We start from the raw sequence: 21573 nt of genomic DNA, 5'->3' as shown, positions 1-21573 counted from the left end.
TCGGAGTCGAAGTCGAGCATGTCGGTTAAGTCATGGACAGTGGCTACAAACTGGATGGTGGGTGGGCTTTGAATTTCTTCATCGTCCATACCCCAACCTTGCTAACCGTAGTCCGGCCAGGGCTCTCCTGATAAGGAGAGAGGCTTCAGTGTCTTCAGGATATCGCCGAAAGGCGAGTGCTGAAAGATGTCCGCGGCAGTAAACTCCATGATCGGTGCCCAATCGGATTCGATCGGCAGGGGCACGGAGGGTTCGCAGTCCGGAGAGGAGTCCGGCTCCTTGGAGTCATGAGTCTCGCAGAGTACGGGGCTGGTGTTCGGCTCAATCGCCGTTGGGATCGCAGCCCCCGAGGTGGTGTCCAACCACCCATCCTCGATCGATGTAGTTGGCTTAGAATTAGGGGTCGAAGCTGATGCGGGTGCGGCCTCCAGGGCACTGTTCGGTGGCAGAGCTAGATCATGCTCGTCGGGACAGTGCGGCGCGCTCGGCAGTGGCCCGAATCCGTCAAAGATCAAGTCCCCGCGGATGTCAGCCGTGTAGTTTAAACTTCCAAATCTGACCTGACGGCCAGGGGCGTAGCTTTCGATCTGCTCTAGACGGCCAAGTGAATTGGCCCGCAGTGCGAAGCCGCCGAAGACGAAGATCTGTCTGGGGAGGAAGGTCTCACCCTGGACTGCATCGCTATTGATGATTGTAGGAGCCATCGAGCCTGACGGCGACGACACGGAGGAACTCTCAATGAAAGCACCAATGTCGGTATCAAAACCGGCGGATCTCGGGTAGGGGATCCCGAACTGTGCGTCTAGGTCGGATGGTAACAGGAGGCAAGGGACACGAAGTTTTACCCAGGTTCGGGCCCTCTCGATGGAGGTAAAACCATACGTCCTGCTTGATTAATATTGATGATATGGGTAGTACAATAGTAGATCTACCACGAGATCGAAGAGGCTAAACCCTGGAAGCTAGCCTATTGTATGATTGTTGTTGTGTATGTTGTCCTACGGACTAAAACCCTCCGGTTTATATAGACACCGGAGAGGGTTAGGGTTACACAAAGTCGGTTACAATGGTAGGAGATCTGTATATCCGTATCGCCAAGCTTTCCTTCCACGCCAAGGAAAGTCCCTCGACACAGGACAAAGTCTTCAATCTTGTATCTTCATAGTCCAGGAGTCCGGCTGAAGGTATAGTCCGGCCATCCGGACACCCCCTAATCTAGGACTCCCTCACGTCCCGATTGCCTTCCCTGTAAAAACACCATATGTATATGGTAGGTGAAGTGTCTAAAAGGGGATCCTAGTTTTTGGAGTTGGGATTTTTGTTTTTTCTTACATGCGACGCAGGAAGTAGTCCGGGATAGTCGGCTGTAACGACCACCATGGCGTCATCACAGCTTAATTGACAGAACTGCCGGTCTATCAGCTCCACAAATATGACCGGATCTTCTTCGAGTCCGGCAACGAGAGTCCGGTCAGGGTCCTCTGGTTGTGGAGATGGGCTGCTGACCTCCCTTATGGCTTTTCACAGTTCCAGCCGCAAAATGGCAAGGTGAGTACCTACGACAAAGAATGCGGGAAGAACAGGAGTAAGGAGATATAACTCACACAGCTTGGGGGGTTGTACATGGAGAACCCATCCCGTGGCTTGATGCAGATGAACTCCTCTTCCTCTCCCTTGAACAATTCGGACATAACTTTTGCTAAAGCGGCAGCGTTGTCCGGACCCTTACGCCCGCAACGGGTGGCGTCATCTTCCCCGTTAAAACACCACAAGGGGTGCCCTCGACATTGAAGTGGTTGCACTCCCCGCATTATGCATATTGACATAACCTCGGTTACTGTCAATCCTGATTGAGCCAGCACTTTAATCCGGTTTATCAGGTAAAGGACTTCTCCATTGTCTTCCTCCTAGGGGCTCTATGGGCGCCAAATTCGGCATTTCTTCAGAGGAGCATTGCTGAACTCAGGAAGACCCCGCCGAACAGGGTCCGGAAGGGGGACGTCCTCCATATAAAACCATTCCGAAGGCCAGTCTTTGGACGTCTTCTTCGGAGTACCGAAGAGGTATCCGGTTTCGGCGATGCGCCATATTTCAGCTCCGCCCACTTGGTAAAGTGACCCCTTCTGTGTGCGAGGGACGAGGCAAAATAACCTTTTCCACAGCTCGAAATGAGCCTCGCAGCCCAGGAATAACTCGCAAAGGGCAACATAGCCGGTGATGTGTAAAATGGAAGCAGGGGTGAAATTATGCAGTTGGAGGCCGTAAAACTCCAGGAGCCCGCGGTGGAATGGATGAATCGGAAACCCGAGTCCCCTCAATAAATAAGGGACAAGGCATACCCGCTCCCCCGTAGAGGGGCTGGGGAAGCTCTCCATTTGCTCCCCTCCATTGTAGGTGGCGAGCCCGGCTCGGACGGGCACCATATACGCCGGAGGGAGAAATCCCTTAGTCTCCAGTTCGACTAATCGACTATGTGGGACTAAACACCTCTCCCAATCACCGGGCTTAGGGCTACGGGGGCGGGAGGAGGAGCTGCGGAGGTCGGCCATGCTGGAGTGGATGTTTCTGAAGCACGCTCTGATGGATTCTCGCTGGGGGAGGATGGTATGGATTGGATCTAAGAATCTCCATCCCTTTAATAGACAATTTATTTATCTGTCTAGGGGGGCCAATCTGAAAACGCCCTGGCGCCTTGCATTCATTCGACGCATGGAAGATAGCCCTTATTGGGCGCAGAAGCCAAGAGGTTCAACATTTATGGGACCGGACATTGCTTAACAAACGTTCGAAATTTGGAGAAGAACCCGCCTTGCAATGTCGAAGACAACACTGTGCGCCGGAGTCATCATCATTGAAGCCTGGTTCGGGGGCTACTGAGGGAGTCCTGGTTTAGGGGGTCTCCGGACAGCCGGACTATATCCTTTTGCCGGACTGTTGGACTATGAAGATACAAGATTGAAGATTTCGTCCCGTGTCCGGATGGGACACTACTTGGCGTGGAAGGCAAGCTAGGCAATACGGATATGTATATATCCTCCTTTTGTAACCGACCTTGTGTAACCCTAGCCCCCTCTGGTGTCTATATAAACCGGAGGGTTTTAGTCCGTAGGACAACATACAATCAGACCATAGGCTAGCTTTTAGGGTTTAGCCTCTCCGATCTCGTGGTAGATCAACTCTTGTACTACTCATATTATCAAGAATAATCAAGCAGGACGTAGGGTTTTACCTCCATCAAGAGAGCCCGAACCTATGTAAAACATCGTGTCCCCAGCCTCATGTTACCATCCGCCTTAGATGCACAGTTCGGGACCCCCTACCCGAGATCCGCCGGTTTTGACACCGACACTACCACATAAATCTTGATCTCTAGCCTTCCCCAAGTTGCTTTCCACTCAAATCTTCTTTCCACCAAATACAATCCTATGACAGAGAGTTCAGTGTTGGGGAGACTATCATTTGAAGCACAAGATCAAGGAGTTCATCATCAACACACCATTTGTTACCTCTTGGAGAGTGGTGTCTCCTAGATTGGTTAGGTGTCACTTGGGAGCCTCCGTCAAGATTGTGGAGTTGAACCAAGGAGTTTGTAAGGGCAAGGAGATCGCCTACTTCATGAAGATCTACCCGAGTGAGGCAAGTCCTTCGTGGGCCATGGCCATGGTGGGATAGACAAGGTTGCTTCTTCGTGGACCCTTCGTGGGTGGAGTCCTCCGTGGAGTCGCGCAACCGTTTACCCTACGTGGGTTGAAATCTCCATCAACGTGGATGTACGATAGCACCACCTATCGGAACCATGCCAAAAATCTCTGTGTCTCCAATTGTGTTTGCACACTCCAATCCCATCCCTTTACATTCTTGCAACTTGCATGACTTACTTTCCGCTGCTCATATACTCTCTTCATGCTTTCTTGAGATGTATTGTGAATGTTTAAACTTGTGCCAAAACTCCACTTCAACTTAAAGGAATTAAAAACTACAACTTTACTTGCTAAGAGTCTATTAACCCCCCTCTAGACACCTCTTCTCGATCCTATAATTGGTATCAGAGCATTGGTTTCCATTGCTTTTGGTTTAATCACCATTGGAGGAAGATGGATGAGTCTACGTTGGGGAGTCTTAGACGTAAAGTGCCTATTCTTGATGGAGAGTATTTTCATGAGTGGAAAAATGAGATGCTTGAGATCTTCAATGAATATCATTTGACCAAGTACATTACTACTCCGTGTGCTCGCATTGTTGATCCTTTGCATCCTACCCTTGATGAGTCTATTGAGATGATCCGTAATCTTAGAACGGTCAATTTAATCACTAGAGGTTTGCATAGAAACTTGCTTGCTAGCTTGCTTACTTTTGACTGTGCCTACACCTTATGGAGATTTCTTGAGGAACGATTCCCAAATTATTCCTTGAAAATTCTAGATGAGATTCTTCATAAGTCTATTGCCTTGATTAAGATGAGTTCTAATAATCCCAAGTTCGGTGATTGCTTATTTGAGCTTACTAATCTTACAAGTGCAAAAGGAGATGTTGGAATAATTAGCAATATCATTTCCGAAGTCATTAGAATCCATAGAGATGAACGTTGTTATGGTCATGCTTCTAATGAATTACCCTCTCTAGGAGTTGATCTATCACATGACGTTGTTGAACATGCATACTATGATGAGGATGATGATAGTGACTATGATCTTGATGATGCGATGAGACACTTTGGTCTTATGGTTAATCTTCGTGGCTACATGGCTGGAGGAAAGGAATGGGTCCTTGATAGTGGATGTACTGATCATATGACCGGAGACAAATATATGTTTCGTGAGCTTGCTGAAAACAACGGCCCTCGAAAGTATGTCACTTTCGGTGATAACTCAAAGGGTAAGGTGGTAGGCCTTGGTAAGGTGGCCATCTCACAGGATAGATTGCCAAGTGTTTCGTAGAGATAACCACAAAATGTTCTTTACCGGTATACGTAGAGGTGATCTTTACATTGTTGATTTCACTAAAAAGGCTCAACCTAGAACTTGCTTAATTGCTAAATCTTCTAAAGGCTGGTTGTGGCATAGAAGGGTAGGTCTTGTGGGCATGCGAAATCTTGACAAGCTTATTAAAGGTGATCATATCCTTGGAGTAAAAGATGTAATATTTGACTAGGATAGACTTTGTAGTGCTTGTCAACCAGGAAAACAAGTTGGAGGAAGTCACGCCATGAAGAACATTATGACCCCGAGGAGACCGCTCGAGCTACTTCATATGAATCTTTTTGGTCCCAATGCCTATAAAAGTCCCAGTGGTAAATCATTCGGTCCGGTTATAGTTGATGATTTTTCAAGATTTACGTGGGTGTTCTTTCTTGATGATAAATCGCAGGTCCAAAAGATCTCAAGAACTTTGCTAGGAAGGCCCAAAATCAATTTGAAGTGAAGATCAAGAAGGTTTGGAGCGACAATGGAACGGAGTTCAAGAACGCAAATGTGGATACCTTTCTTGATGAAGAGGGGATTTCACACGAGTTCTCGGCTACGTACAGACCTCAACAAAATGGAGTTGTTGAGAGGAAGAACTGGAATCTTATTGAGATGGCAAGAATGATGCTTGATGAGTACAAGACTCCAAAACACTTTTTGGCGGAAGCGGTTGAGACAGCTTGTCATGCAACAAATCGCTTGTATCTTCACAAGCTACTCGGCAAGACGTCATATGAGCTCCTCACCGGTAACAAACCCCAAGTTGGATACTTTTCGGTATTCGGCTCAAAGTGCTACATTCTTGATAAGCATCATCGTTCTAAATTTGCTCCTAAATCTCATGAAGGTTTACTACTTGGTTATGGCTCAAACTCTCACACTCACCGTGTCTACTACAATTTCACATGAAAGGTTGAAGAGATGTGAAGTTTGATGAATCTAATGGCTCGCAAGTAGAGCTATTGCCAATTGATGTAGGAGACAAACACCCTTCGGAAGCAATCCAAGACTTTTCTATTCGCAAGATTCGTCCAACAGAGGTATAGGAGAGTACATCGTTCGTCCAAGTGGAAGCTTCCACCTCACGACAAGGTGAACCAAGAGGTGATACAGAAGCATCCACAAGTGGGACACACCAAGAAGAAGAAAACGAGGAAGTACACCAAGATGAACATCAACAACCTCCTTCTCCACCACGACAAGAGAACGACAATGTTAACAATGAAGAAGGCCAAGAAGAAGAACAAGATGAAATGGATGTTCCACCCCGAGCCAAGCAAAAGCTCCCACGAGTTCGAGCAAGAATCACCAAAGACCATCCCGTCGAGCAAATCTACAATGATATCCAAACCGGGAGAATGACTCGCTCTAAAACTCATTTGGCTAACTTTTGTGAACATTATTCATTCATATCTAGCATTGAACCTATGAAGGTTGAAGAAGGATTGGAAGATCCGGATTGGATAAACGCCATGCATGAAGAGCTACACGACTTTGAGAGAAATCAAGTGTGGACATTGGTTGAGAAGCCCGACAACAACCATAACATCATCAGTACCAAATGGGTGTTTCACAACAAGCAAGATGAAGATGGACAAGTTGTTCGCAACAAAGCACGTCTAGTTTCCCAAGGCTACACTCAAGTCGATGGTATGAACTATGGTGAGACATATGGCCCGTTGCTAGACTTGAGTCCATTCGCATCTTACTTGCTTATGCTAATCACCATGATATCACCTTGTACCAAATGTACATTAAAAGTGATTTTCTAAATGGTGAAATAGAGGAGGAAGTTTATGTTAAGCAACCTCCCGGCTTTATCAATCCTAAGAAACCTAATCATGTTTACAAACTCCACAAAGCTCTTTATGGTCTTAAACAAGCTCCTAGAGCGTGGTACAAATGCTTGACCAAGTTCCTTATTGAAAAAGGCTTTGAGATTGGAAAAATAGATTCTACTCTTTTTACTAAAAGGGTTAATGGAGAACTATTTGTGTGCCAAATTTATGTTGATGATATTATATTTGGTTCGACTAACCCTCATTTTAGTGAGAAGTTTGGAAAGCAAATGTCGGAGAAGTTTGAGATGTCTATGATGAGTAAACTCAAATTCTTTCTTGGTTTGAAAATAAAACAAACTAAGGAAGGTACCTTTGTCTCTCAAACAAAGTACACCAAGGACTTATTCAAGAAGTTCAACATGCAAGAATGCAAAGGTATGACTATACCCATGCCGACTAGTGGACATCTTTATTTGACCAAAGATGGTGAACGGTTGATCAAAAAGTTTACCGCTCTATGATCGGTTCATTGTTATATCTATGTGCCTCTTATCCCGATATTATGCTAAGTGTGTGCATGTGTGCACGATATCAAGTGGCCCCTAAATAATGTCATCTTAAGGCTGTGAAAAGGATAGTGAGATACTTAATACACACACCAAATTTTGGCGTTTGGTATCCTAAGAGGTCTTCTTTCGATCTTGTTGGTTACTCCGATTCGCACTATGCCGGAGACAAGGTTGATAGAAAGTCCACTTCAGGTACTTGTCAATTTCTTGGTAGATCTCTTGTGCCTTGGTCTTCCAAGAGACAAAACTCGGTATCCTTATCCACCGACGAAGCGGAATACATTGCTGCTGGTTCATGTTGTGCTCAATTACTTTGGATGACCCAAAGTCTTAAGGACTATGGGATATATGTGAAACATGTTCCATTGCTTTGTGACAATGAAAGTGCTATCAAGATTGCTCATAATCCCGTGCAACACTCTCAAATTAAGCATCTTTAAGTTCTTCATCATTTCATTCGAGATCATGTTGCTAAAGGGGACATTGATCTTAAGCATGTTCGCACTGATAAGCAATTGGCGGATATATTTACCAAATCACTTGATGAGAAATTCTTTTGCCATTTGAGAGGTGACTTGAACATCATTGATGCTTCAAACTTGGAGTAGGAACTCCATTTGGATATATGCAAGGCATGAGCCTTTGACTAATCCTTGATATTTCTTTCATGTTGCTATTTATATGTCTTGGATATATTTGCACCCTTGCATGCTATCTAACCCTTGTAGGTACTTGGATGAATCCAAATCTATGAGATTGCAACCCACTCACATCTTGAGCAATCTATACATCACCAAGTCTCTACACAATGGTGGTTGAAAACAAGGAAGCATGAAAATCTCCAAACATATCCTTTGACAGATTCTATATTAAGTTGTATGATTGTCATTTTGGATACACAAGTGCTCTTCCTTGTAAGACTAACCCATGTAGGTAGATGAACTCAAATTCCAAGTGGTGCTCCCAACTCTTGATGAGTTACATCAACCTTGAGCAACCCACACAAGTTCAACTACATGATGAAGATCGACACCACCACCCAAGGTATGTTATTCAATCTTAGAGAAGCTTTACTCCAAGTCATGGGTCAAAGCAACTCAACAAGATGAGAATACATCAAGATGCTTAAACAAAAAATGGTAACCCCATTTTGAGCTTAAACGATGAGTATGACCTATGATCAAGTGCCCTCACTTTACTCCTAAGTCAATATACTCTAACATAGATGACTTTGTCGCCGCCCAATTCTAGATGAAGTTCTCTTGTGTTTTTCTGTGCTCATGCATTTGTCATGCATATTTCTCATGCATATGTGACTTCATCTAGATTTCTTTTCTGTTCTGCATTCCCTGCATCCAATTCATTGCAAATCTTTTAGCAAATTCCTTGTAAATCCTTGTGAGATTTCACCTGCCTAGTGAGCAGAGGTGACAAGTGTTTTCACTATGATGAACTCGGTCACACCGGTTTGTTTCCTTCGGTCCAACCGAATCCTTTTGGTGCCACCGAAGCACACAACTCGGTGCCACCGATTTCACTACAGGAAAGAGAGCTTGCCACTTGTTTCTGCATTCTTTTTGCTCCAGCTCCACTCAATGATTCTTGTCCTCTACCAGCATCACATTCGACTTGCTGCTTTGTTCCGTGACTCAAGGACCAAACCCATTTGTAACAAAAAATCCAGAAGAACCCTTCTTGGAAATTGATGTCAAAGGGGGAGAGAGAGATCACATCAAAGCTTAATCATTTCTATCAGGGGAGAGAATACTCAGGGTGAGTGTAAGAAACCCCAGATACTTGGTGTTCAAGAGGAGACAAGACACATGTCTTTCAGAGGGGAAAGACATGTTCATATTTGATTGTTTGCATTAGCTCTGTTTCTTTTTCATCCGCTCTGATTTTCTGTTCCCTTTCTTCTCCCAGTATCCCATGCTAGATTAAGGGGGAGCAAGACATCTAAGGGAAGGACATCCTTGAATTCATTGCACATCTTTACCTTTGGGGACATGTCTATAGCCAATGGGGTACTCAGTACTCACTCTCGACATGTCATCCCAGTCTTGGTACCCTTGTGGTTTCTTCTGTTTGCTCTGGCTAGTAGGTGTATCTATGTTATCTAACCTTGTTTACTCAGGTTCATTCCATCCTAAGCCAACTCAATACCACAAGGTAAGTATATGCATCACAGTCATGTGTATGAGGACTTCTTGCTGATGTACATACTGTTTGCAAGAAGGACTCATGAGCATGAAGGTACATTTCCTATATTCACATCATTTGCTCTGATGCATATAGCCAAGATACATGTAACACATTGCTTACTCTGTCATGTTTATGCATTCACATGCTCCTATATTCCATATTTACATGACTGCATACATGTAGGGGGAGCCTATTCATGTTACATGTCTTCCCAAAGCTTTACTTGTTATTCCCTATATCTTTATCTAAATCTTTGATGTATGTTGTCATCAATTACCAAAGAGGGGGAGATTGAAAGCACAAGTGCTCCCTGGGTGATTTTGGTAATTAATGTCAACATATCTCTTCTTGAACTAATGCTTCTACCTAGTATGTTTCAGATAAGTTCAACAATGGAGTGGCATGGACTAGAGGATGTGCAACCCCTTCAAGATGCTGAGGACAAAGGATTGGCTCAAGCTCAGAGCTCAGGACTCTACATTTTCTATTTTAGTGATCCAAGATCACATCGAGTCCATAGGAAACCAATACTATTAAAAGGGGATGAGGTGTTGCTCAATGAGTCTCTTGCTCAAAGTGCTTAGTGATATGCTGCAAAGCCCTCAACCACTTTCTCATATCCACATTTGTCCCAAACCGAAAGTCAAACTTCACCCCGCCGAAACTTCCTATCCGGCGCCACCGAGTTCTCTTGACATAGCCACTGCCAGAAACCCTAATCAATTTGGTCTCGCCTATGGGATCTCGGTCTCACCGAGATGGGCTTGCAAACTCTCTGTTGCCTATTGCAATAATTTCTGTCCCACCGAGGTATGCAATCGGTCCGACCGAGTTAGCTTGGCCAACTCTCTGTTTTGCTTATTACCCAAATCGGTCCCACCGAGTTTGTGTAATCGGTCAAACAGAGTTGAGGCTTTACCCTAACCACAGCACATCGGTCCTACCGAGTTGATCATATCAGTCCCACAGAAATTCCTAACAGTCACATTATGAACTAAATCGGTCTGACCAAGTTCTCTGAATCGGTCCCACCAAGTTTGGTAAATTGTGTGTAACGGTTAGATTTTGTGTGGAGGCTATATATATCCCTCCACCCACTCTTCATTCGTAGAGAGAGCCATCAGAACATGCCTACACTTCCAACATACATTTTCTGAGAGAGAACCACCTACACTTGTGTTGAGGTCAATAAATTCCATTCCTACCACATAAATCTTGATCTCTAGTCTTCCCCAAGTTGCTTTCCACTCAAATTTTATTTCCACCAAATTCAATCCTATGAGAGAGAGTTGAGTGTTGGGGAGACTATCATTTGAAGCACAAGAGCAAGGAGTTCATCATCAACACACCATTTGTTATCTCTTGGAGAGTGGTGTCTCCTGGATTGGTTAGGCATCACTTGGGAGCCTCTGTCAAGATTGTGGAGTTGAACAAAGGAGTTTGTAAGGGCAAGGAGATCGCCTACTTCGTGAATATCTACCCGAGTGAGGCAAGTCCTTCATGGGCGATGGCCATGGTGGGATAGACAAGGTTGCTTCTTCGTGGACCCTTCATGAGTGGAGCCCTCCGTGGACTCACGCAACCATTACCCTTCGTGGGTTGAAGTCTCCATCAACATGGATGTATGATAGCACCATCTATCGGAACCGCACCAAAAATCTCTGTGTCTCCAATTGTGTTTGCACACTCCAATCCCATCCCTTTACATTCTTGCAACTTGCATGACTTACTTTCCGCTTCTCATATACTCTTGTCATGCTTGCTGGAGATGTATTGTGAATGTTCAAACTTGCGCCAGAACTCCACTTCAACTTAAAGGAATTAAAAACTGCAACTTTTCTTGCTAAGAGTCTATTCACCCCCCTCTAGACACCTCTTCTCGATCCTACACCGTCGCCACTCTTGACCTCACCGTCGCCGCCCTCGACCTCACCGCCGCTGCCCGAGCCCGCCCAGGACCGCCGCCTCTCGATCCCGAGCCCACCCTCGCCGCCCCTACCTCCGTCGCCGAGCACCTCCCCGCCACCGTCTCTCCCCTCTCTGTAAGCCCCCACCCCCTCTCTCTTTGCTTTTTTTCTTCCTCTGCCATGTTAATTAGCAGTAGTAGTAGATGTTAATTAGTACTATGGTTCATAGATAATGATTTTTAGTAGTAGTAGTAGATGTTAATTTGTAGTAGTGATGGTACTAGTTAACTAGGGCAGTATGGTTAATACTAGATGTTTTTAGTTAGGGTAATAATAGATGTTAAGTAGTAGATAATGTAGATGTTAATTAGTTCAGTAGGGTTTAGTTTTTGAATTGAGTTTGTTTAACTAGATGTTAATTAGGGCAGTAGGGTTTAGTTTAGAGTAAAGTTTAGTTCAGTAGTTAACTAAATATAATCTATATTTGGTTTTTGAATTTAGTTTGAGAGATCATGAGATTTGTGTAGATTTTCTTGAAGTGTCAAACGCTAGGAGATGCAAATTTGAAGTGGTCAGGATATATGCAAATTCCTCAATTGTGTTTGCACATGTTTCGATTGTGCCGAAGTGGCTTTGTTGTTTCCAGGGAATGAAGCCGAGTGGCCTATGTTTTGCCGGAATGTTGATTCATTTCCGTTCCGGCAAATTTCAGGTTCTCGATTTGTCCAATTTTTAGCAAAAGTCATGCCAAAATTTTCCGTGAATTTCAGCATGACTTGTGCTACAAACTAGGACATATCGAGTGCCCGAGATTTGCCGCACTAGGAAGGAGTCAATGTTCCTGCAAAGCATAGGCCTTTTTTATGTCATTATTCATTTTATTAGGTCCAGAATTAATTGACTAGATTTAAACGTAGGAAACATGGCTAGCAACGATGAAGGACAGGGTTCTGGTGACTGCGACAACGTGTACCTGGCGGCAGAAGAATTTTTGAGGGCAGCCGACGATCAACAGTTGATGTTGCTGGGTCCACCTGTCACATCGGAGACTGAGACCGACATTGAGACCGGCACTGAGACTGAGACCGACGTTGAGACCGGCACTGAGACTGAGACCAACGCTGAGACTGAGACCGGCCCTGATACTAAGACCGGCATCGAGACCGGCGCTGAGATTGAGACCGGCGACGAGACTAGTGGAGCCGGTATAGGACCGAAAGAAAAGAGGCGACGACTTCCTAACAAGCTCAGGACTACTAGGCTGGTGGTCACGGAGGTGGACGATGGCAATTTTGAGCCAAACGCGCCCGAGGAAGCACACGCGTGCTACGACAATCAGATAGGCTGCATCATACGGACGACCGCCACCATCAACGATGAGAAACTAAACAAGATAGATAATATGAGGCCCTCCCTCCTAAAGAAGCTGCACCAGATATTCTTGTTCTCGGGCCGGAATGAAAAGGATTATAAAGATCCAGATAAGGACCCGGCAATGAAGAAGATAAACAAACATGCCATGAGCAAGTTTAGCGACACGTTGGCCGCCTGGAAATCAAGGGTGAAATATCGGATCGTCAACAAAAAGGAACCCTACTCCGAGATTGTAAAGGATAATCCGACAATCACGGCAGAGCACTTTCAAATATTCAAGGTGGCTTGTGAGGCCGAAGCTTCCAAAAAAAAGTCAAAGTACATGAAGGGGCTTCAACAGAAGAACATTGGGTGCCACCACCTCGGAAGTCGTACTTACGGCGGGAAGAGGCCCATATGGGCCAAGGAGGACGCGTAAGCCGCGAGTCTGGGCATCCCATCTGAAAGCGACTCGCCGTCTGAGGCGTTGGCGAGGCCCAAGTGGGACACTCCATTCAATCGGGTGTTGAACATATTGAAAAGACTCCCGATGGAGACTCGACTATCGTATGGACACGTGCACAGTGTCGGAGACGGCGCCACATGGAAGAAGTAGTACTGTGAGACCACGGAGAAGAGAAAGGAAAGATGGAGGTTAACTGAAGAAAACATTGACAAGAAGGTTGAATTTGTGTTTGAAAAGAAATCATCTGAGACAGTCGCAATAGTGGTAGCTGCCGCAAAACAGGTGCTTGTAGATATGTCTACTACCTTGGTTCCGACTGTTTTCAATTGGAGCAGGCAAAATCTAGAAAAAATGCAGCGGACTTTCCCCTTGCTGACTTCCTCGGGCGCAGCTCGACTAGCGTTGCACCAGCACCTGCAGCTGCACCTGCTCCCGCACCGGCTCCCACACCGGCTCCTGCACGTGCTCCCGCATTGGCTCCCGCACGGGCTCCCGCATCGGCTCCCGCACCTACTCCGACACCGGCTTCGGCACCGGACGTGCTCGGCGGTGCTTCGTATTTGGGTGAGCACGACGCCCTCACGGTATCTGTCACACCGACCCCCTTCAATAAATGTATAATCTCCCGTTTTCGTTGCCTCTCGGATGTCTCACATCGCAGACTTTTCATTGCAGGCCGACGAAACCCCGTGCACCATATTGTACACCATCGGCGACCCGAAGGTGGACGTGGGGAAGGCGACGATAATGGAGCCAAATGAACCATTGTTCCACAGTCGGCTAATCCCCCCGGACATCTTCAAGCTCTCCGTGGCTAGTGTCAAACCAGGCCACGAGAATTTGGCTGATGTGGTACTAGTGGGGGATGACGACGAGACCCTGCGACAGCTTGGTGATAGTTGCAATGGGTGGGTCCTGTTGTGGCCAAAGAGTCTGCTTCAGCTGGAGGTGGCCAGGAGCACACCCATGAGCACGCAGTTAGGTATGAACATCAACACCTCACCTACTCCATTAGTCGCTGGTGACGTCACCAAAGATGAGGATGAGGATGATGATGACACTCAACAGTATGTCAATACTGGTGCCTACTTAGGGTTTGAGCGTCATGAGTCGGTGCCTGAATTGCCGCCTCTGGAGTATGAACGTATTATGGACAACCTTCCGGTAGTAAAGAAGTCTAGGAAGAGACCGAGCAAAGGCAAAAAAGCTGCTTCTATGATCCAGCCGCCTCAGCAGCCTCGGGTTCAAGACCGTATAGATATCCCCGGTGCAGCAAAATGGCATATCCCTGGTCAACCAATCCTACATAAAGCAGTGCTAGGGGCCAGATTCGGCGATTTAAGGAGACTTCATGACGACGTGTTGTGGATAGAGAAAGGACTCATCGCCTCAAAAAATCCAGGATACCCACTCTACATGGTTAACGTGCCGCGACAATTGTCGTACATCGACACATTCCCCGTGGATAAGTTCTTCCTTCGATTCGATTACATCTTCGACATGTTTCACTTGAAGAAGCTGGATTTTACGTTTGCCCGCCTTTATGCCTTGCACATGAACTACCTCAACGGGGTTGAGCAGATACTTCATATCTGTGTTGCTGACCCCGTACTTCATGCACGAGGGATTCTTGGGAGTCTGCGCAGAGCACCGTGAATACGCGAGGGAATACATCGCCAATTTATTTCTCCCTAATAAGGACAAGGAGGCGATTCTCATGCCTTATCATCCCCTGTAAGTCATTAATGCGAATATCCTTCATTTGATTTCAATCATTCATTTGCATGGTGGAGGCTAATTAATTTGAGGTGTACTCATTTTGCGCAGCAGCGGGCGCGCCGTCCTCATCATCCTCTACCCCCGATACTCCCACGCTCTTTACTTGGACTCGTCGAAGAACATTAAAAAAAGGATTACACCCACATCAAGTCTGTTCTTGACAGTGCTATGTTTTACTACGGCGCACGGGGTGGAGAGGTCAAGGACAAGAAGAAAAGGGACGACAGGCCCGCCTTGGGCCATTAGACCGACTTCTGCTGCATCCAACAACCGAGTGATTCTCTTAATGATTGATTTTATGTGCTACACCACTTGCTGGAGTACAGATGGGATCACTAGAACCTTCGCATGTCACCTAGATCTGGCGATGCCCATATTCTGCAATGGGCAAAGAACTTAGGAGATATCGAGGATCATTGGCTTTGAGCTGAGTTCTATCACATCCAACGCGAACTTGCCCAAATCATCATGAAGGAGGTCGTCAGAAAAAAGGGATGTTCTACAAAGAAGGAGAAATGTCGCGGGAAGACGTCCGAACACGCGTAGCCACTCAGTTTCGACCTAAAGCCTTTCACTAAGATCGGGGACTATCTCCCTAACTTGGATGGATGGCATGACAATGAGTGATTGTCGATAACAATGTGCCCGTTTAGTCCATACTATCTATATGACGAAACTTTGAGTTATGCATGACGAAACTTTATTTGTGATGTAATTAAACCGTACTCCTCGACTAGCGAAGATCACTCTAGTTAGGGCATTTTGGGTACGATGAACTTTGTTATTTATTCTTATGATATGTTGCTTCTATTTTTGCAAAGTCTATCTCTTTCTGTTGCTCAACTATATATGTTGCATATCATCGACTCAGGTCATGATGCAGGTGTATAGATCATCGATGGCGAAGAAGTGCTACGCCAGGAGTATACGACGAGTGGCCGGAATGTCAGGCCCAGGTGTACCAGTTTCCGGTTTCCGAGCGACAGCCAGTAGTTAGTTTAGGTTCACGCTAATGCGAGAGAGGGATACGAAATCATGTACTGCATAGTTCTGCTCTCACTCAAAGTGATAGCTCTTCTCGTGTATATCATTGTTTAGATGGATGACGATGTAGTTGCAAGTAATCAAGACTTGTATCACTATTTTTGAGATGATGACAAGAGACCACTTTGTGTTGGATGATGATTATGATGGTGACATGATTTGATGAGACTATTTGTATGTATATGCTATGATTACATTTTATGTGTATGATATGCTAAAGATTAATGTATAAAGCCTATTCAAATACAAATCAAATATGTAGAAAAACGAAACTAATAAAAATAGCAGTAGCGAGGGGAACAAAGTTAGCAGTAGCGCTCCCTTACCAATAGAGCTTCCTGCTAAAAGCGCTACAGATATTAGCAGCAGCGCTCTGCACTAAAGCATGCTACTACTAGCCATGTATTGCAGTAGCGTGGGACGACAGGCGCTACTTCTACACGTTAGCTGCAGCACCTTATCACTAGCGCGTCGTCTCGCGCTACTGATAGGGAAAATACCTGCACTACTGCTAGGGTTTTCCCTAGTAGTGTAGTATTTCCGTAGATTAAATTAAGTGATATGAATTGTGGAAATGATAAGGTACAGTAGGAATTATATGGAAACAATTATGAATCTTGTCTTTGACAGTACCCAAGTGAATGGTTTGCTCTTTATCATACTAACCTGTCTCATGAAGTTCCATTAAGTTTTGTGTGATTGAAGTTTTCAAGTTTTGTGTGAGATATCGATATGAGGAGAATAAGGAGTGGCAAGACCATAATCTTGGGGATACCCAAGGCACCCCGAGGTAATATTCAAGGAAGACCTAAGCCACTAAGCTTGGGGATGCCCCGGAAGGCATGCCCTCTTTTGTCTCTAACATTATCGGTAACCTCACGTGGAGCTACATTTTTATTCCTCACATGATATGAGTTTTACTTGGAGCATCATTTTATTTTTGGATATTTGCTTGTTGTTATTTAGAATAATGTTTTATATCTTTTATTTCAATAAAAGTGTCAAGGATAGCCTTCACAATGCTTATTTTGCAAGTCTATATGTTGTTGTTTCAAAACGGAAAGTTTGTTGTTATGTTTTGAATATTTGTGAATAGTCATAACATGATAAAATCCTGAAATTTTTAAACGGTAAGTTATAACAAATTTTCTACAATGTGGTAATTTTTCAGAATTTTTGGGGCTAAGAAAGTATGAATATTATTGCACTCTTTACAGATGGTCCTGTTTAGACAGATTGTTGTTATGATTGCATTGTTTGCATATGTTATCTTGTTTAATAATTCTATTTGAGGATAGGAGTATTACATATGCAGAGGCATTTAGTATGCAATGTTAAATAATCATTTTAGTGATTTGTTACAGTACAGAACGATAACGTTTTTTGCATTGATTTATACTAACTTAGCTCACGAGTTTTTCTTGAGTTTTTTGTGGATGAAGTTTTTATGATTTAGATAAACCTTGATATAAAAGGAATTAAGGAGACACAAAAGCTCAAGCTTGGGAATTCCCATGGCATCCCAAGATAATATTCCAAGAATTCTCAAGCATCTAAGCTTGGGGATGCCTCGGTAGGCATCCCACCTTTCTTCACCGACAATTATCGGTTAGTATCGGTTGAGCCTAAGTTTTTGCTTCTTCACATGATGTGTGCTATTCTTGGAATGTCATTTTATTTTGTTTTGCTTGCTGTTTTAATAAAATACTTAGATCTGAAAGTTTTTAAATGAGAGAGAGAGTCCTCAAATAGCTACCCATTCACTTAACTACTCGCTTGATCTTCACTTATATCTTTTTGGAGTAGTTTGTCATTTACTCTTGTGCTTCACAAATATCCTATGAGTAAATTGTTGAATGAATTGAATATCATGAAGTTGAAATTATATGTTCATATCATGATTAGTAGTAGGTTCACATTGGGTTTTGAAAGTGAAATCTATTGAAGCTTGACAATCACAATATTGGTCATACAAGCAATTCTTGAATGATTAGTATAAGGAATAGAACTTTCACATACAAATATATTATATTGGACATCTTCTATGATTGTGAATACCCATTAATTATTTTCAAACTTGAGAAAATTAGTTGAAGTTGGACAAGGAAGAAAACGTAATGAGTTATGGTTGTGTATATTTGCATAGAAGTCATGTTGGGGATATGGTTACTGGAGGTAAACCAGCTAGGCGTAGCCGGGTTAGCTTCATGAAGATTGAAGCCCATGAAGATGTGAAGATATTGGCGCTTTACGAAGGCCCATGGCCCAAAGGCGGGTTAAAGCCAGTATATGTGAACCGACTTTATCATATAAACTTGTATTGTAAGTTAGAGGAATAAAGACCGAGCAGGACACCTCTATGATCCGGCCTCGAGACTCTATAAACTGGCGGGTGTCAACCTATGTATATAAAGGGACGACCCGGCTGCGATTTGAGGACAGGAAACAACAACCCGAGAGCCAGGCAAAGCGGATTCGCTCCCTGGTCATCGAAACCCTAGCAATACCAATCACAACTAGACGTAGGCTTTTACCTTCATCGAAGGGGCCAAACTAGTATAAAATCCCTCGTGTCCCCTTGTCCGGTTTAACACCTTTAAGCTAACCCGTAGCGATGGCTCCACGACTAAGTCCTTTCACGAGGAAATCTGCCGTGACAAACCCACGACAGTTGGCGCCCACCGTGGGGCTATCGCACGATGGTTTCAATTTCTTGAAGGGCAGCTTTGATGGACTCAAGGGATACTCTGTGGGCCAAATGACGAAGAGTCATCGCGGCAAGCTCTACATCGACGGTGCAGGATGGGGCCCCGAGGACGGTTCAATCAAATACGGGTACCGGGTTCATGTCTTCGTCGGCAAGATTGGCGAACCGGGCCCTGAGCCAGACACCTGTACCGACATCATCGAGACGGCTCAGCGTGCAAGCCCTTTCCTGGTTCAACCCGCAGCAAGACATGTTTTCGTAGGTGTCATTCATGGAGCAGAATATGAGGATGGATCGGCATCTGATGGAGAAACCATTGTCTGCTCTGACGACGAGTCTTCTGGAGAAACCGAATCATTATCAGTTGCAGGACGGCCAGATTAGCGGAGGCTCCGATGGCAACAGTATTCCAGACTCCCTTGATCTGCCAAGCCGTGTCGCTATCTTCATGGCCGGTCCACAATCAGCGCCCCACTCATCAACCACCGCAGCAATGCTCTTTGGTTCAGCAACAGCCACACCGGCGGGAGCACGGGGCTCTGCACCACCTCCAGCTCAAGTTCTATCTGACTTGTTCGACACTTTGGCAACATTGATGGCTGCGGAGGTGGATGCAGCAGCCCGGGATCAGCACAATGCAGAGATCGCAAAGGTGAAAGATCAGATAACTCAGGCTAAAGCAGATCTAGCAGTAGAGAACGCTAGGATGGCTACAAAACGGGCCGAGTTGGAAGCTCAGGCCTACCGGCTTAGGCTGGATCAGAATGCCTTAGAGGAAGTCATGAGGAGAAGATACTGGTCGCATATCCCGCCGAGTTATGAGCCAAGAAATCTCTTCAACACGCCAGGAGCAGGAACTAGTAACCAACCAGTATTAAACCGGGCGGAGGCACCGAGAAAGGAGCGCCGGTTCAGCCGCGCACGATGGACCCGCCTCATCAGAATAATATTGTGCCACAGTATGTTCCAACACCCCTGGGGCATTACTCCAACCCGTTGGACAACATTGTGGCCGCCTCTTCACGATTGGCAGCCCTCCCAACTGACGGCGAATCACCAGTTGCGATTGAGGCACGATGGGCCATAGAGCTCCTTCAAACAGCTTTAAACCAGCAGCAGGCTTATTCGCATAGTCGTGAGAGGATTCATTTCACCCCCGTCCGAGCCGGAGCTACAGCAGGCACGTTGAGGATGAACCGGCTGTGTTAAGCAGTGCACGTCGCGGTAACTTGCCTCGAGGGCACAACCCGGCAGGTGGAGGTGCTAATGCGCAGGATGTGGTGGATCATGGTCGTGCACGTCGAGAGGCCGAGTTAGCAGCTCTGCATGGAGCCTGTCAACCTACTCCGGTTCACCCTACCGCTTCAGTCGAGCCAGGTGTGGTATTCAGTTCCTTAGGGGTGCCGTGTCTCACCCCCACTTTGCGTAATGTGCGACTGCCCAAGGATTTCAAAGGCCCTTGTAAGGTACCCAATTACACCGCCGATCTGCAACCAGAGGCGTGGGTTGAAAGCTATGAGATGGCAATGGAGATGTTAGATGTGGATGAAGCGGTGTGTGCTAAATACTTCACCATGATGTTGGAAGGGACGGCTCATACTTGGTTGAAGAGCTTACCAGCTAACTCTGTCGGATCATGGGCCGAATTGAAGCACCGGTTTATCCAGAACTTTAAGGATACTTGTAAGCAGCCTATGTCAATCGTGGATCTGGCCGCTTGTGTCCAAGAGGATGGGGAGTCTACAACCCATTGGGTGAAATGGGTCTCAGCTATTTTGCATTCATCGGATCGCATCAATGCAGATACCGCAGTGTTAACGTTGGAGGGCAATTGCCGTTTTCTACCCCTCAAATAGAAGTTAGGAAGCCTCAGACGTCACTGCAATGATATGTCAACACTTATGGCCGCTTTGGTTAAGTACGCCGATTCAGATAATACCAAAGACCCTTACTCAGAGGAGGACAAACCGGGGAAAGGGAAAAAGAATGGCAACACCAAGGGACAGTAGCATAATCCGGCAGGCCATGGGAATAATGGTAAGCGCAAGGCCAACAACAGTTTGGACTTTGTGGCTAACACCAATGCTCAGGAGAACGGTCAGCGCCGTAAGGGCATGCAGCCCTAGAGGGGCAGAGGTTCAGGCCCCAATTTGGAGCGCCTGCTAAATCAACCTTGTCCAAAGCATGGATCAAAGGAGAAGCCAGCGTCGCATCTTTGGAAGGAATGTTATATCATGCGAGAGTTCAAGAATTCCAATATGTTTCAGTACGATAATGGCCCGCCCGGCGGTTCAGGAGGTGGTTTTCACGGGCCGGGTTACGGAGGCAGCAGCTCCAGTTCAGGATTTCAGGGCAATCAAACCGGACACAACAATCAAGGGAACCAGGTGAACCAGGGAGGTTACAACCATCAGGGGAACCACCAGCAGCAGCAGCAGTCGGGTTATCAGAGCAATCCGAAGCAGTTAAATAGTGGGCAGTATCATGTCTTCACCACTAGCTTGTGCAAACGTGATCAGAAGCTTCACAAGAGGGCTGTAAACTCTGTTGAACCGGCGGTGCCTCAGTATTTGCGCTGGTCTGAGCAAACCATTTTATGGAGTAGAGAGGATCACACACCCCGGGTTGACAATCCGGGTCATCTGGCCTTAGTGGTGGCTCCTCAAGTTGGGGGGTATAAGTTCACCAAGGTGCTCATGGATGGGGCAAGTAGTATCAATATTCTATATTATGATACCTTACATCGTACGGGGTTGACAGATAAGAATCTTAAACCGTTAAACACCGTTTTTCATGGTGTG

Source organism: Triticum urartu, chromosome 4 (assembly GCF_003073215.2).
Source record: "Triticum urartu cultivar G1812 chromosome 4, Tu2.1, whole genome shotgun sequence".
NCBI classification, from domain to species: domain Eukaryota; kingdom Viridiplantae; phylum Streptophyta; class Magnoliopsida; order Poales; family Poaceae; genus Triticum; species Triticum urartu.
Note: the sequence above shows the minus strand (reverse complement) of the source record.